This window comes from Nomascus leucogenys, chromosome 4 (genome assembly GCF_006542625.1).
Source record: "Nomascus leucogenys isolate Asia chromosome 4, Asia_NLE_v1, whole genome shotgun sequence".
Taxonomy (NCBI): domain Eukaryota; kingdom Metazoa; phylum Chordata; class Mammalia; order Primates; family Hylobatidae; genus Nomascus; species Nomascus leucogenys.
Genome location: NC_044384.1, coordinates 52,451,744 through 52,470,765, shown reverse-complemented (window position 1 = coordinate 52,470,765; position 19,022 = coordinate 52,451,744). Strand labels below are relative to the sequence as shown.

The following is a 19,022-nucleotide window of genomic DNA, read 5'->3' as shown; positions in this document are numbered from 1 at the left end:
AAAAAAACACACATTGCTACCACTCAATGAAGAAAGATTATATAAATAGTCATATACCATTTAGGACATTGAATTTGTTCTTTAAAAATCTTCCCAAAAAAGAAACCTTTAGGCTCAGATGGTTTCACTGGAGAATTCTAGCAAACATTTAAAAATGATCTAACACAAATTCTACGCAATCTTTTTCAGAAAACAGAAGAGGTATAAACACTTCTCAATTCATTTTTTTGAAGCTAGTATTAACCCGATACCAAAACCAGACAAAGATATTTTTTTAAAAGAGAAAAGGAGGATAAATTAAAGGCCAATATCCCTCATGAATATAGGCACAGATATTTTAGCAAAATATTAGCCAACAGAATTCAGCAATATATATATATATAAAAAGAAACTATGTGGCATGACCAAGAATGGGTCATTCCAAGGATGCAGGTCTGATTCAATATTTAAAAATCAATTAAGGTAATCCACTGTATAAACAGGCTAAAGAAGAAATATCATATGATCATATCAATTATAGCAGAAAAGTAGGCAACAAAATTCAACATGCTGTCATAATAAAAATTTCTCAGCAAACTAGGAATTCAGGAAGCCTTTCTCAACTTGATAAAGAACATCACTAGTAACCTACAGCTAACATCATAGTTAGTGGCAAAAGATTGAATGCTTTCTCCCTGTGATGAGAAACAAAGCAGACATTCACTCTCACCACTCTTATTCAACATCTTACTAGAAATCTTAGCCAGAACAATAAGGCAAAAGTGAATAAAAACAGCCGGATTGAACAGGAAGAAATACAACAGTCCCTGTTTGCAGATGTCATGGTTGTCCGTGTAAGAAATCCCAAATAATCTACAAAAAAAATCTTCTAAAACTAATAAGTTAATGCAAACATGTCACAACACATGCAAAAAGTCAATCACATTTCTATATGCTAACAAAGAACATGTGAAACCTGAAATTAGAAGCACAATACCACTTACAATTACTCCAAAGCAAATGAAATACATATGCATAAATGTGCCAAAACACATGCGCTATGTGTTTCCTAGAAATGACAAGATGCTGATGAAAAACATGAAAGAAGCAAATAAATGGAAAGATATACTGTGTTCATGGATTGGAAGATTCAACATTATGAAGATGTTAGTTAATTCCTGTTGATCCTGATATATCTGTAGGTTAATGCAATTCCTATCCCAGCAATTTTTTTTATAGGCATAGATAAGCTTATCTGAAAATCTATTAAAATATTGGAAGGCAAAGGCATAGAAGAACTAAAGAAAGTTAGAATAACAAGAATAAAGTAGGAGGAATAAATGTAATCAATTGTAAGACTTATGTAATCAGTGGAGTATGACACTGGTGAAGGAACAGACACATAAACCAATGGAATAGAATAGAGAATCCAGAAACAGACCAACACAAAAATTCCCCTGATTTTTTTGTTTTATGTATTAGGTTGTTTATTATTGAGTTGCAGGAGCTCTTTAAATATTCTAACCTTTTGTCAGATACATATATTGCCAATATTTTTTCTGTGACTTGCTTTTTTGTTTTCTCAATGGTGACTTTTTTTTTTTTTTTTCTAAATGAAGTCTCACTCTGTCTCCCAGGCTGGAGTGCAGTGGCGCAATCTCCGTTCACTGCAACCTCCGCCTCCTGGGTTCAAGCGATTCTCCTGCCTCAACCTCCTGAGTAGCCAAGATTACAGACGTGTGCCACCACGCTCGGCTAATTTTTGTATTTTTAGTAGAGACAGGGTTTTGCCATGGTGGCCAGGCTGATCTCGAGCTCCTGACCTCGGGCGATCCGCCCGCCTCGGCCTCCCACAGTGCTGGAATTACAGGTGTGAGCCACTGTGCCCCGCCAATGGTGACGTTTTAAAAATTTATTTTTAATTGACAAAAAAATTGCCTGTGTTTATGGTGTACAACAGGATATATGTATACCTTGTGAAATGGCTAAATCAAACTAACATATGCTTTACCTTACATACTTATCCCCCTTTTTTTGTGGTAAGAACTCTTAAAATATAGTCTCTTAATCATTTTCAAGTGTACAACATAGTTATTGTTATTAAGTATATTCACCATGATGTACAATAGCTCTCTTGAACATATTCCTCGTGCCTAACTAAAATTTTGTGTCCTTTGACCAACATCTCCCCAATCTCCTGATTTTTATAGAAATGCAAAAATAAAAATAAAAATAAAAATTCAATGGGATAAGAATAGCCTTTTCAACTATTGGTTCTGGAGCAATTGACATTCATAGGTAAAAAATGAATTGAAAATTAATCAAAGATTTAAAAGTAAAATGTAAAACTATAACTTCTTTAGTAAAAATAAAATAAAATAAGAGAAGAGCTTCCAGAGCTAAGACTAGGCAAGGAGCTCTCAGACTTGATACCAAAAGTATCATCCTTAACAGGAAAAACTGATCAATTGTACCTCATCAAAATTAAAACTTTGCTCTGAGAAAGTTTCTGTTAAGTGGGTGTGAATAAAAGCTTATAGACTGAAAGGAAAGTATCTGAAACCATGAATCTAAGAGACTAGTATCTAAAATGTATAAAGAACTCTCAAATTAAAGAGTAAAAACAACAAAAAAATCCAATTAGAAAATGGGCAAAAGACATAAAGAGGTAGTCCATTGAAAAGAATATGGAGATGGCAAATAACACATGAAATGTATTTTGATACTGTCAGCCATTAGATAAACAAAAGTTATTCTGTGTACAAGTCTTTGGTGGACACAATGAGGTATCACTACACACCTATCGGAATAACTGATATCATCAAATGCTGGTTAGGATGAGGAGAAATAGGATCATTTATATATTACTAGTGGAAATATGAAATGGTATAGCCACTCTGTAAAACAGCATGGCAATTTATTTTAAAAAATTAACATGTTCTTATCTTGGAACCCAGCAATTATACTTTTGGGCATTTATTGCAGAGAAATAAAAACATATGTTCTCGCAAAAACTGTACGTTAATGTTCATGGCACATTGTCCACAATAACCAAAAACTGGAAATAACCCAGATATCCTTCAATGAATTAAGCAAACTGTGGTGCATTCATATTATGGAATAATACTCATCAATAAGAAGAACAAAATATTCATAGACCCAACAACCTGAATGAATTATGCTGGTAAAAAGAAAAAAAGGCAATCTCACTCCATTTATATAACATTCTTGTAATGGAGAGCAGCTTAGTGTTCGTCAAGGATTTTGGAGAGGATGCGTGGAAGACAATTGGGTGTGCCTATAAAATGATAACATGAGGAATGATTGTAGTGATGGAATTATTTTGTATCTTTGTGTCAATATCCTGGTTGAGATATTGTACTCTAGTTTTGCAACATGTTATTGTTGGAGAATACTGAGTAAAGGGTACACAGGATCCTTTGTATTATTTCTTATGACTGAATGTGAATCTACAGTTATCCCAAAATAAAATTTTAATTGAAAACAAGTACACACAAAAAAGTATGACAGCAAGCAACGTGCATACTCAAATATGCTACATACCAAAAGTTAGCATGTTAGAGACAACCAAGTTATTACCTAGTATTGATAGGGAGATTTCTTTCATGCAGGCAAAAAATTAAGTTGTCATCTGTGCAGGTATTTGAATTTTCAGAAATATGTCTTTGTGCACATTATAGCTCTACATTGTTTTTAAAATAAGCAAATGAAACAGAACAAAAAAGGAACAAACTCTGATTTGCACATGTCTGCTAATATAAAATTGTACAAGTGAGACCCTGTTTACAACCTGAAGAATATGCAGTGTGGAATTAAATACCTAGGAAAGTTGAGCATATTTATCTGTATGCTCTTGTCACATGTAGAGGATAGTGAGCAATATCACTTCCCAGATATTCTAGCATTTTTTCATGCTATTGTGGCTTTTGTTTCATGATAAAGAATGATAGCAGTTATTAAATATTTTGCTAACTGAAATAAAAAATAAAAAGTTATTTGAGTTTAGTCTAGAATATTTTGATTAAATAATGTCCCCATATTGCAAGTCAAACATAGGATATAGTCGACCACAGTCATAAAGACCTGGGTTCTAAACTGAGCTAAACCTGCATCTTTCCCAGAGAGTTGCTGGTGCCTTCCTACCTCAAAAGCTGATACAGTGAGTTCTGCTTTAGCCATAGCTGCAACCACAAGAGTAGACATTACCCTATAGTTTCATGTTTGTCCAATGAGTTACATTGGTGCTTTTGTAGACAGTAATTGGCTGTGTAATTGTAAGTTTCTCTTTGATATTTCTATTCTGTTTCATTGATTGGTCTGTTCTTATACTAATACAACACTGTCTTGATTACTACAGGTTTGCACTAAGCTTTGCAATCAGAGAATATTAGATCTCCAACTTGAGTTTTTACAAGATTATTTGGTTACCCTAGACCTTTGCATTTTGATATAAATTTTAGAATCAATGTTTTAATTTCTATAAAATATCCTGCTGGGATTGTGATAAATTTCAATTCATAGATCAATTTTTAAAATTGACATCTTGAAAATAATGAAAGACTCAAAGACAGAAATACCATTTGAGTCAGTAATCCCATTACTGGGTATATACCCAAAAGAATATAAATCATTCTGTTATAATGACATATGCACACATATGTTCATTGCAACACTATTCACAATAACAAAGACATGGAATCAGCCTAAATGCCCATCAATGGTAAACTGGATAAAGAAAATGTGGTACATATATACCATGGAATGCTATATAGCCATAAAAAAGAACAAGATCATGTCCTTTGCAGGGACATGGATGGAGCTGGAGGACATTATCTTTAACAAACTAACACAGGAACAGAAAACCAAATCCCACGTGTTCTCATAGTGGGAGCTAAAGGATGACAACACATGGACACATAGAGTGGAATAACACACACTGGTACCTATTGCAAGGTGGACGGTGGAAGGAGTGAAAGGATCAGGAAAAATAACTAATAGGTACTAGGCTTAATACCTGGGGGATGAAATCTGTACAACAACCTCCATGACACAAGTTTGCCTGTGTAACAAACCTGCACATGGATCCCTGAACTTAAAAGTTAAAAAAAAGTAAAAAAACTACTAAGCCTTTAAAGCCACAAACATGGCATATCTCTCTATTTATTCAGGTTCTCTTTAACTTTTCTTAGCAATAGTTTAATCTTTCATTCTAGAGGTCTTGCATGTTTTAATTAAAATATTCCCTAATATTTTGTTTAATAATACATATAAATGTTTAAATATTTTAAAATGGTTTTATTTTCCATTTTTTTCTACAATATAGAAATACAATTAATTTTTTTCATTAAATAAATTGAAGCAGTAGTACTACTGTCTCTGTGTCCAGGCCTCTGTTTCCCCACATATGAAATGGAGATAATAATACCAACAAACCCTTAGGGTTGTTGTCGGATTAAATTATCGTGAGAACTTTGTCTAGCCTAGGACAAATGCTCAGTCAACATTGGTCATTGTTGCTTATTCTTATGTCCAGGGACTAGGATTAGCTGGGGTCTCCGATCAGCTGGAGTCTCCCATCAGCTCTTCTGGAGGAAAATGATCTTTATCAGAGCAAGAGGCTCATCCGGGTTAGAAGAAGTTACAGGGTCACATCCTTTAACCACAATGATGTTCTTTTAGTCTGTGCCCTGTCAGGGCTAGATTGAAAGGATGGTTCCAAAGCACGGGGTTTCTTTCCTCTCTGCATGAGTTTCATCCAGAAAGCTGAATTATTCTGTGAGGGGCTTTAGGTATCGAGGAATGAATGCCAATGTGCCAAGCAATATAACAGCACTGCAAGACTGTAATAGGCATTTGTTGTTAAAGGTGTCTTCTATGGATACTGGAGGCTGTGGGGATAAAAGTTGAGGAGTTCTGTTTTTCTTTTGACATTTAAATCAAAATCAAATCTGGGAACTGTTAATAAATAGAAATATAATCTGAAAGGCCATGGTAAGACTGAGGTCCAATACTATGCTGCAAAGACAGTCTATGTCAGAAGATTTCAAATATAGAGTTAATTCAGTTAAGTGACACAACATCCCCACTTCTTAAGATTTTTCTAGAGCTCAGATTCAAACTTGTCTTGAAACACAAGGCTTTGGGATACCTGAGAAGTTAGTTTTATTTTGCAGTAAATTGAGCATTCTGGAATATCTTGAGTTGAGAATTAAAGAAACTAATAGCGATTTAGTTCTTCATTCACAGTATACAGTCTTAATTGTCACTGGTATATTTACCCACCAATGTGCACCAAAACCTTATCTGCCCAAACTGCTGCTTCTTCCTGATAACCTTGGTGTGGCTTTGTACTGTGTGAAGCAAAATATATATTGTGTGGAGATGTGACATTTTTTCAATTGGATCTGGAAAGATAATGGTTAAATATTGTTGTCTGATAAAGAGCAGTATCACACATGCATGATTCATGATAGAGTCTCTCTTCCAAGCATAACTGCAAAAGCATGAGCTCGAGGTTAAAAAAAAAGAAAAAGGACTATGATACAAACATCAGAAATAGATCATTATCTGAATTCACTAGTTATTTCCTCTCTCTTTTATGGACTAATTTATACTAGCAGAAAAGGGAGTAAAAAGAGGAAAGGCAAGCTATGTCTGAAAATATATCATGAAGTTGCATTTTTCTGTAATTTTAGAATACATGTTTTTTCTGATTGTAAAACATAATGACCCTTAATAAAATGTGGAAAATCAATCTATAAAAAAATTTTATTTTTATGATCCAGAATGATGTGTTGTCGGCACGTTAGTGTATTTCTTTTCAGTCACTCTCTTTCCACAATAAACAGGCGCGCGCATGCACACACACACACACACAGTTTTATTTATGTATTTATTTACTTTAAGTTCTGGGATACGTGTGCAGAATGTGCAGGTTTGTTACATACTTATACATGTGCCATGGTGGTTTGCTGCACCTATCAACCCGTCATCTAGGTTTTAAGTCCTGCATGCATTAGGTGTTTGTCCTAATGCTCTCACCACGTCCCCCACGCCCTGACAGGCCCTGGTGTGTGATGTTCCCCTTTCTGCGTCCATGTGTTCTCATTGTTCAACTCCCATATATGAGTGAGAATATGCAGTGTTTGGTTTTCTGTTCCTGTGTTAGTTTGATGAGAATGATGGCTTCTAGCTTCATCCATGTCCCCGCAAAGGACAGGATCTCATTCTTTTTTTATGGCTGCATAGTATTCCATGGTGTATATGTGCCACACTTTCTTTATCCAGTCTATCATTGATGGACGTTTGGGTTGTTTCCAAGCCTTTGCTATTGTAAATAGTGCTGCAGTAAACATACAATGCATAAAGTTTTTAATACTGATTAGCTCATGCACTGTTATACCCTGATTCAGTCATGAACATTTTCCTATGACATTGAAGTAGACTTCACTAGCATGGACTGGAATGGATGTATATTTTTGCCATCGGGAACACATGATTTAATTTAACCATTATCAAATTACTATTATCTAGGCCATTCCAAAATTTCACTATTAAAAATAACCCTGCAATAAATATCATTGGACATTAATAAATTCCTGGAAAAGGTAGTATGATGTTAAGAGCTTTTAGTTCCTAATTTGCTTTCTTTAATGCTTATCAACTTACACTAGCACTAACCATAAATGGAAGTAAACCTTGCACTTCACTCTCATCAGCACTGAGAATTGTCATTAAGAAAAGAAAAAAGATGCCAATCTCCTCTCTGAAAATGATCTCTCATTACTGTTTAAATTAGCTGTTTTTATAACATTAGTGAGATTGGACATTTGTTTTTAATGTGTGTCAGCAACTTTTAAATTTCTTATTTTATTCATAAATTATTGGATGGTGCTCTTTGCCTCTTTTTCCCCTAAGTTTAAATAATTTAAGATCTCTTTGCATATTAAGGAAATTAACCCTTTGCCTTACAGTATTTGTTAAAAATACTTGTCTCACTTTTTGTTTTATCTTTCAATCTATTATGTATGTGTATACACACATTATGTATGTATATACACACATTTACATACACATGCACATATGTATGTATGTACATGGATATTTTTATATAGACAACGCCATTGACATTTTAACTTGCTATTTCTATCAGTACTTTTATGCTTTAGGAAGTTTTAACTTGATGTGAATGAAATATTTACCATTTTAAAATCTGCAGGTTGTTTTATAATTTCATCTTTTATATTTAACTAGAATTCACTTGGATTATCGTGCAAATTAGAAATTCCTACTTTCTTCTTAATAGGATATCAATTACCCAGCACTATTTATTGAATACTTATTTATTTTGTCACAGATTTGTTAAATCCCTTTCATTTAAAAATGAATTCTTATATAGGTCAATATAAAGCTCAGGGCTCCTTTGTTCTATTGTTCTGTCTAGCTGTTCTTAGATCAGCTTGTTATTGTTCTCAAAGGAACTGGAGAGATAAAAATCTATCCTAGTCTTATAATCTCAGTATTACTTTATTTATAAATACATGTTTAATAATACAAGTACATGACTAGGGGTTTACTTAATTGGAAATATCAACATTTGACATCAATGACCCGCTTTTCTCATAAATCATCTGCCTTCTCCCCTCCCATCCCTTCAGAAACCCCCATCCCACCCAGGTGAAGCTGCCTAAACATGTGAGTTTCAGCCTTGGGTGTGCACTGAAATCGTCTGAGAAGAGGAAAAGATACAGCTGATTGGATCAAGCAGGTAAAGAAAGAATATTGTGAAAAGACAATTTCCAGCTCTTCTTCTTGTTGTGTTTTAATATGTCTATGCTAGTTTTATGAGACAAATTGGGTAGACTTTTGAAATATTTTATGCTTTAGAATTTTTAGTAAAGCCTGGGAACTAAAAAAGTTGAAACAAATCATTGTATAATTGACCCTGGAATCTTTTATAGAGGTATTTATTTGATGAGTTTTAAATTTGTTCCATGGTTCACTTATTTTCTTACTCATTCTTTAGTTTGTTTACTCATTCAACTAATAATTGTTGAGCCTCTGTTACATAAAAGACATGATGTTAGGACCGAGGACAAAATGGTAAACAGATCAGGAGTACCTTCTGCCCTCCTAGGGTATATAATCTAGTGGACAGATGCATACCGATCCAAATATAACAAATACATATGAAATTGCAGCCCAAACAGCATAGTGCCAGGAAAAGCCAGGGGTTTTGAATTGGCAGATAAATCAGAGAATGATTAGCTGAGAAAGTGATGCATGAGCTGAGGTATAACTTTGGAGGAGCTGATCAGGGAAGAGGAGAGGTAGAAACATCCAGGTGGACAAGCATATACAGAAGTCCTGTGGTGGAAGAGAGCAGAGAGGCAGAAGCAATTGAAAGGAAGCAGAGTATGGAGCAGATGGGGGCTGGGCTTTCTTATGCATTTCTTCCTTTATCCTAAGGGCAAATATAAGAAAAGATGTTCAAAGTGAAACAGGGTGTTGTTACTTAGTTTTGCCTCTCTGCACTGTGAAGAACAGATTGGTTAGGGATGCTGCTTTGCAGAGTAGATGTAAGCAAACTATTTGGAAGATTATGGATAGAATCTAGCGGCATGATGGTAGTAACTAAGACTAGATCAAGAGTCTGCAAGCCGTGGCTCCCAGGCCAAATCTGGACTCTCACTTGTTTTTATAAATAAAGTTTTATAAGAACACAGCCCAGCTCATTCATTTAGTGTCCATGGCTGCGTTCATGTTAGTTACAGTGATGAAACTGAGTAGTTGCAACAGAGACTGAATGACTTGCAAAGCCTAAAATATCTACTATCTGACCTTCTACAGAAAAAGCTTACCAACACGTGGACTGGATGAGCAATGGTAGAAACTGACAGAACCAGGTGGACTTTGGAGCAGTTATTGGATTAGTCAAGTTTTTTGCTTCTTGTGTCAGTTACAATCTTGTAATATTTTCTAGGAAAATTATTAATGATATTGTATAATTTAGTATTAAATATTATTCTATTCTCATAATTAATTTCCTCAGAATCTGAGTTTGTATGCTTTTTATATGCTAATGTAGATTTGAGTTTTCTGGGTTTGATTGATGAGACTTGACAATACTTTCCGCATTTAATGAGATGTTTCAAAGTATTAGCATGGAAACTATATTAATTTTACAGTTTTTCTTTTTTATGCAATAATTTCTATAAATACTTTTCTGACTTTTTGTGGTTAATATATTTTTCTAACTTCTCTAGTTTAATGCTTAGTTTATTTCCATTCCATACTGTTAAATACTAAAACATGTTTAAGGCCATATACTGTGATTCAAATACTGCTTTGAATACTATCAAATGATTATTTCTTAGTTTAGTTTTCTTTAGTAAGAATAATTGCAACTTTATTTAGATTTTATTCTCTTTCAAGTGGTGCACTATGTGCTTTATTTCATTTTATTATCATGTGGCTCTGTAAAAGTATCATTATTCCCATTTTACAGCACAGGGAACTTACAGACTTTCGTAGTCTATCCAAATTAGGACAGCTTATTATCTACGTTTTTGTCTTCCTTCTTGTGGTCAGGGTCAATTTTACTTCGAACTAGTTGCGAGATATTATAATGCTCAAATTTGGGATTTTGGAAATGATGAGAATTTATAAACAATTCTCTAAAAGAAGAACATGACATTCTAATAGTTGCAATAAATCCAGTGATCCAAAATCTACTTTCCTACCTGGAATGCGACCCCTAATTGTATAGGAGGAAGCAATCACAAAATGGGGACTTTGTGTCAGATACGGTGATGAATGAAGTCATGGAAGGGGTCACTCAGAAGTGATTTGAGTGCCTGGAAGGTTTTCATGTAGTATATCTCTGTCTGAATTGAGGTAGGATCTTTTACATCTCTTATGAATTGCTTTCCTGATCATTTGAACTAATCAAACACATTTTTAATCTCTAACATTCATTGCCACCACAAGTTTTAAAATTTCTAGCATTAACTGTGGCATTTTTCTTGTTCAGAATACACTTCTTAAGAGTAGATGTGTGACCTCCTGTTTTATCTTACTTCTTGCCTTGCAATTTCCGTGCATTTTGATCCATGAGTAGATACAGGAATATAGAATGAACTAATAATGTATACAGCATGAAGGAGTTGAAGGTAATAGGATTGGGCAGTAATGGGGCTACTTCAAAATATATCATCTGTGCTATAGCCTGCCAAGTTTCTACCTGGTCTGAATACTGATGGAGGGAAAAGATTTGGGCGGGAAAATAGTGGAGTAGAGGTTCAGTCTTTTTTTTTTTTTTTTTTTTTTTAACTTTTTAAGAGACAGGGGTCTTGCTCTGCATTCAGGTAAGAGTGCAATGATGTGAACAAGCTCACTGCAGCCTTGAACTCCTAGGCTCCTGCAATTCTCCTGCCTCAGCCTCCTGAGTAGCTAGGACTACTTGCACGTGCCTCCTCCACGCCTAGTAAATTCTTTGTTTCTTTTAATCAGTGTGTACGTCTTTTACTTCCCTGGTTAAATTCATTCCAAAGTACATTATTTTTACTTTTTGTAGCTATTATAAATGGGATGATTTTCTTGATTTCTTTTTCAGATAGTTTGCTATTAGTGTATGGAAATGTTACTAATTTTTGTGCATTGATTATTGTATTTGTCTGTTCTCACATTGCTACAAAGAACTACCTGAGACTGGGTAATTTATAAAGAAAAGAAGTTTAATTGACTCATGGTTCCACAGCCTGTACAGGAAGCATGACTAGGCAGGCCTCAGGAAACTTACGATTTTGGCAGAAGGTGAAGGGGAAGCAGGCACATCTTACATGGCCAGAGAAAGAGGAAGAGAGTAAAGGGAGAGGTGGTACACACTTTTAAAAAAACAGATCTGGTGAGAACTCACTATCACAAGAACAGCAAGGAGGAAATCTGCCCCCAAGATTCAATCACCTCCCACTAGGCCCGTCCTCCAGTGTTCAGGATTACAATTCAACATGAGATTTGGGTGGGGATAAAAATTCAAACCATGTCAATTATATATCCTGCAACTTTACTGAATTCATTTATTCCAACAGCTTTTTTTTTTTTTTTTTTGCTGGAGTCTTTAGAGTTGTTTTTTTCTTCCTCCTCCTTTTCTTCCTTTTTTTTTTTGAGACAGAGTCTCACTCTGTCACCCAGGCTGGAGAGCAGTGGTGCAATCTTGGCTCACTGGAATCTCCACCTCCTAGGTTCAAGCGATTCTCCTGTCTCAGCTGGGATTACAGGCATGTGCCACCACCCCTGGCTAATTTTTATATTTTTAGTAGAGACAGGGTTTCGTCATGTTGGCCAGGGTGGTTTTAAACTCCTGACCTCAGGTGATCCACTTATCTCAGCCTCCCAAAGTCCTGGGATTACAGGCATGAGCCACAGCACCCATCCAGAGTTTTCTATACAGAAGATAATGATATCTGTAAACAGGGACAATTTAACTTCCTCCTTTTATCTCTTTTTTTGCCTAATTGCTCTGTCTAGAACTTCCAGTGTTACGATGAACAGAAGTCGTGAGAGTGAGCATTATTGTCTTGTTCCTGATCTCAGAAGAAAAGCTTTTAACTTTTCACTGTTGAGAATGTTAGCTGTGGGTTTGTCATATCTGGCCTTCATTGTGTTGAGGTACAGTCCTTCTATATTTTGTTGAGTTTTTTTTTTTTTAATCATGAAAGGGTGCTGAATTCTGTGAAATGCTTTTCCTGCATCTATTGAGATTATAAAGATTTTGTCCTTCATCCTGTTGATGTGGTGTATCACGTTTATGGATTTGTGTATGTTGAATCTTCCTGCATCCCAGGGATAAATCCCACTCGATCATGGTGAATGCTTTTTTAAATTTGCAGTTGAATTTCATTTGCTAGTATTTTGATGAGGATTTTTACATCCATGTTTATCAGGGATATTGGTCCCTAACTGCCTTTTCTTATAGTGTCTTTGTCTGGCTTTGGTGTCAGGGTAATGCTGGCCTCGTGATATGAATTTGGAAGTGTTCTCTCATCTTCAATTTTTAAAAAGAGTTTGAGAATGATTGGTATTAGTTTTTTAAATGTTTGGTAGAATTCAGCAGTGAAGGCATCAGTTCCTGAGCTTTTCTTTAATGGGAGAGTTTATTACTGCTTTAATCTCTTTACTTATATTGGTCTGTTCAGATTTTCTATCTAATCATGATTCAGTTTTGATAGGTTGTCTAGGAATTCCTTGATGTGTCTGGGAATTTGTCCATTTCTTCTAGGTTGAGGTTCTGTCTTCGTATATTCTTTTAGACTGTTGAGTTTTCTGTGGCACAAAAAGTTACAATAGCTACCAACAATGATCTTTACAGTTGGAATTAAGATGTTTAGTACCAGATTCAGAAAATAATTTTATAATATCTCCTTATTATCACATTCTTAACCCTGATTTTTTTTTCTTTCTCACAGAATAAGGTAGGGATTATCTGCTAGCCACCAGGCTACAGTGGAAACCAAACAACAGTTTTCTTTACCGGTAAAGACCTCAGACTCTGAAATGGCCAGTGGCTGCTCTATAGAGATCTACTTGCCTTATTTTTTTTTTCTGTGTATATTACACATTTTGCTCATCATATGCCAGGAACACATTATTCAAATGCCACAGTATAAAATATCAAATGCCTAAAAGTGACAAAATGGATTAAATCTTAAGACTCTGTAGTTCACTCTCCTTTAAAAATCAGGACACTGAAATTAAAATGACAGGCTTCCACAGAGGAGTTGGAACTAAAGTCTCAGTCATTTTTACTCAGTGGTGACATTTTTTTAGTTCCCTGTCTATACGCAAAGCAGTAACTCTGCAATCTTCAAGCTCCCTAACTTCATTCTTACCCTATTACAGTGGTTAATGGTATGTAAATATGAGATCATTTTTACCTCGCTTTTTTTTTAATTAGCAAAGTTGTTTTGCCAGAGTCACAGGTATAGTTGAGTAAAATTAAGTAGTTCCTGAAAGTTTCCCACCATCTTTAAATACCAATATCATGTGAGAAATTTGATTGCTTGATAAGTTAATACTATCAATTCTCAATATTGAAACATTAGAGATTTACCTCCTAAATCGTTGGATACTCCTTTCTGAGGGATATCATGATGGAAAAGTCATTACTATCTTTAATATCTATTAGTATCTTAGGAACCTTTAAAACTGTGTCTCTTTCATGTCTTAGAAAAATTATTCCTATCCTAGAAAAACTGCTTCTTCATCTAACCTTTTTACCTAATGCCAAGAGTATTATCTTTTGTCCCTTGTACCTAAATGGAACCAGCATCTCTGAAATGTCTATTAAAACCATTATTTTAAGGGTAGGCACAGTGGCTCACGCCTGTAATCCCAGCACTTTGGGAGGCTGAGGTGGGCGGATCACTTGAGGTCAGGAGTTTGAGACCAGCCTGGGAAAAATGGTGAAACCCCATCTCTACTGCTACTAAAAATACAAAAATTAGCTGGGCATGGTAGCACATGCCTATAGTCCCAGCTTCAAGAGGGTGAGGCAGAAGGATCACGGGATCCTGGGAGGTGGAGGGTTGTAGTGAGGCAAGATCACACCACTGCACTCCAGCCTGGGTGACAAAGAGAGACCTTGTCTCAAAAAAAAAAAAAAAAAAAGCATTCTTTTGTGGAAGAAAACAACAGGGGAAGCGCAGCCTCCAAGAGACCACTGCTAGAATGCATTTCTTACCTGCACAGGCCTGATTGGCAGCCCTGTGAACTGTGGACCTTGAGCTTCTCGCTTTAAACCATCTGCAGAGGTCAGTCTCTCTAGAGCCTGCCAAGCTGTGAGAAGAGGAGGTCAGGTAAATTCCACTAGAAGGTGGTAAAAGGGGAGCCAGAAAGGATAAGCCGTGACGGCCCTAGAGGAAGCAGGAAACCTTTGGAAAGATGGAAAGGTCAAGATCATACCCAAAATGAGCCCTAAGCCATCAGAGGAGTTTCATAAAGATTCCTGTGCTGAAAGTTTGGATTTGGGCCATTCAGGGTAGAAATTATTCTGGGCCATGAGTAAAGGAAAAGATTTCATACAGGATAAAGAAATAAAACTGGACAAAAGAAAACAACCTTTCCTTGCCTCCCACCTGTGCTGAGGGCCGGCTCAGGGTTAATGAAAGCTACTGTTAATCCAAGAGACTGTTACCTCTTGCTACCCTTTCTCACCCCTGCCTTTCAGACTCCCTCAACTGGATGTTTATTACTGCATTTCATACCTATGACCTCTGGGACAAACTTCTGAAAGGTTTTTCTGGGTCTTCACCTTCTAATGGGGCCTTTTCTCCTTTCTTGACAGATACCATCCTTAAAATGAGTAAGTTTGTAGGCACTAGACAAGAGAAGTATACACCCACAGCAAGCCAGAGTCCTATTTCCACTACTGGCGTCTTTCTTTTCCTTAGCTGACCTCTCTGAACCTGTTGGAAAAGTTGTGAATCTCCTTCACATTATATTCCTAACGAGGCGATTTACCCGGCATGCTAAATAAGATCATGACTATGTTATAAATTCTCCACTCAGAGCTAAGCTTGGAGTCAACTCTTCAGCGGCTTACGATTAACCTTTCAACTGATGAGAACCCTATTGCTGCTCACAGATGGCACATTTTAAAGTTGTTGTGATTAAAGAATCTCAGTAACCTAGAGCTTTTTCCGTATACTTTTAAGAAGTATCTGTTTTTAATTCTAATTTAAGGCTGGTTCCAATTGCTTTTATTTTCATGCTGGAAAACAATCTGGAAAAACCATTTGAACTGGTAAATATCCAGGAAGAGTCTTTTTTAACATTACATGCATACTCAACTAAGAATTTACATACATGAAGAAAAAAAGCCCAACTTTCCAGTTCTTATCTCACAGCCTGACCTGTCTTATGTGTGACAGAAAACTCTCCTTGTCTTCTGAGGAGGGGGAGCCCAGGTATTTGGAAAGCCTTGTTATTAGGCCAGAGGGATGCCAGTGGCAAGTTTGGAGATGTGGAAAAGGGACACAGGCATAGTTGTGAAGGATTGAGGGTAGAGTCAGAGGTGAAATTTTGAAGTAAAATGCGATCCACTGGGTAACATAAAACCCTTCCTCCTATTCCTGCACATTGTTTACAAACACCTTGGTAAGTGGATTACTTACCCTGAACTCTAAGAACTGTTAATCCTGCTCCTCACTTGAAATGGGTTGAAACAGAGGCAATGTTTGGGTACATCTGCCTGTCTTCTCATGTGTGGAAATGCTCTTGATTTTTAAAATATTGTGTCCACTAAAGCCTGAAATCCCATCAGTAGCATACATACCTCTTTTAAGTAATCGTCTTTTCTTTTAAAATGTTGAAATACAATCAGAGTGAGTTCTCTGCACCTTTGTGGGAAAGAACTTGTGTTTTCCGTGAGAACTGCTGACAGACTGGTTAAGGGAGATAAGTCTGGCAAGCAGCCAGCCCAATTTATACCCTGCCCTGCCCTGCCAGTCCAGTGAGTGCCTAAATGCCAAAAATATTGGTAATCCAGGCCAGGCTATTCTAGGAGAAAAGGATCTCTGCTTTTGTTTCCCATCATATCCTACCCTTCCCTACATAATTTACCTGAATGCTACAGCTCCTGAATCTTGGTCTTGAGCAACCTGAAGAGAAAGGCTGGTGGAGACCCACAGGTGGTGGAGCTTTGGCAAGAATGAGAGAGGTAGGCTGGTGATCCAGGATTCCAGCAGAAATGGGAAGGGAGTGAATGGTAGTAAGAGAAGTGACAGAATAGATCTCTAGGGGAAATAATGTATGATGTATATATATGTGTGTGTGTGTGTGTGTGTGTACAGAGAAAGAGAGAGAGACAGAGAGAGAGCAGAGCATCATGTGTTCATTCATTACTAATTAATCTGGTGATAATGGAATTACTGTGTGTCCAGCATAGTCCTCAATCTCAACAAAGCTTCTACCTCTGGCAAGAGCGGTTACAGATGTGAAACCTGAATGCCAGAAAAAATGAGTGCTAAGAACTCAGACAAAACGCAAACATGCCCAGGGGACTGCAGTCAGCATGGATGGCAGCAGCATGAGGTGCAGCTAACTTCTGCAGCTAACACAATGGCGTTGCAGTTGCTGCAGCCTGGGAAACTTCTTCAATTGTCCCTCTCATTGAAAGACTGAGATTTTCTCTAATATCTCAACAGCCTGGTTGGTCCAGCCTTCTCTCCATGACTTTACTTTGAAAGATGAAAGCAATTTCCATCCTGCAGAGAAAAGTTTCCATGATTGAGGACACACCCAAGGTAACTGATCACTTCAGCTGCCTCATTCTGCCATATTTATTCACAAGAAAGATGCATTTTGAAAAGGAAAAACTTGAAATGTAGGTTTAAAAATTAACCCTTCAGGTCAAATAGCTCTCAGAAACTACTAAGAATAGTTGAGAGAAATGAAATAGCTATAGAGAAATTTCACAGAGACGCTTTATATTTATATGTGAGTGCTGCTACACACACACACACACACACACACACACTCACAGTGCTATTAAGGAAAGCTAGAAAGCATTGATATCTCCTCCCAAATAAAAAACTTAATAGAAAATAAGAACTGTGATATAGAAACTTAGCTGCTTTATGAAGCTGTTATCTGACTGCCAAATACCTCCTCTACTTCTTTCCTGGAGTCTTCCCTTAGGTTCTCTCTTTCCCTTTCTTTCTCTCTCCCTCCCACGCTTCTTAAGGATCAGGTGTGCAGAATTTGCTTTAGCCAGTACTTAGTTTATGAGTTACTATTGTCATCATCCAATTGTAAGGGCCTCTCTTTTAAGAATCTTTTCAGTTTTCTCTTTGTCTTTTTCAATCGCATTTCCAACCCCCCGCATAGGCACCTATTTGTGTATTTAGTATACATTCTTCCAATCCACCGGCTACATGGTTATTTAGATAATTACAGATGCTTGAAAACTACACAGTGCTATGTGGGCACCTAATTATGCATAGATGGTATTATGCTGCGGGATTTCCCTCTCTCTCCGTTTCCCCACTCAACATATGTTTCTGTAATTTATACATGTTTCTGTATGTGAATCTCACTCATTGCTCTTCACGGCTACATAGTATATGACATAAGCCATAATATGCCTCTATCACATCTTGTATTTCATTCTCCTACCAGTGGGGTACTCTTTGCAACATTTAACCACACTTCAATAAATCTCCCCTCGCCTGACAACTTTTTGAATTTTCCTGAGGGATGGACAGACAGGCCTTGCTGGGAGACAGAGTATATATAATACATTCTTAATTTCAATAAGTGCCACTAGATTGCTCTTTGGAATGGCTGTATCAGTGCAAATGCCCCACAAACAAATCATTTTCACCCTTCCCGTGTAGCAGGTAAAATTGTTCAACTTTCACGATTTTCCAATATAATGAGTGAAGCATAGTACTCATTTTAGAGGATGGAATGCCTGAATTCTAATTTAAGATGCAGAACATTTAGTAGCTAATCTCATTCATAAGTGTTATTAATGCGTGACTGCAGTAAGATGTTACTGCAGTAAGATGTCCCCTGCAGTAAGTTGCTTTACTGCGTCCAAGACTTTACCTTTCCCTGTCTCCACATCTTTAGCTGTATGACTTTGACGTTCCTTCCACAAAAGGTGATGTATATTTCCTCACCCCACTGATAGTAAGCTAAGCAGAGGTGACAGTCCTAGGCTGAGGCTTTAAGAGCATTGGGGGCTTCTCTTCACTCTTTTGCACTTCTGCCATCAGCAGGAAGATAATGAAACTCTGGTGGCATAAGAGGATTCTATGACACCATAATTACCAGAACCAATCATCGCAAACACAGTGGCTTAAAACAATTTATTCTTTACTATTCTGGAGGTCGGAATTCCGAAATGGGTCACACTGGGCTAAAATCAACGTGTCAGGAAGGCTGTGTTCCTTCTTGAGGCTCCGGGAGAAGTCATTTCTTTGCCCTTTCCGGGTTCTAGAGAGTGCCATATTTGAGTG

The 19,022-nt window shown here is 36.6% G+C and overlaps 1 long non-coding RNA gene across 1 annotated transcript; it reads right to left on the bottom strand.

Moving 5' to 3' along the window:
* Positions 1-13,106: 13,106 nt before the first annotated feature.
* On the bottom strand, positions 13,107-18,763 carry LOC115834686. Its single transcript, XR_004029572.1, has 3 exons — positions 18,610-18,763; positions 14,741-14,835; positions 13,107-13,323 (listed from the first exon to the last, which is right to left on the bottom strand). It is a non-coding gene; the product is annotated as an uncharacterized LOC115834686 (long non-coding RNA).
* Between the last annotated feature and the right edge of the window lie 259 nt (positions 18,764-19,022).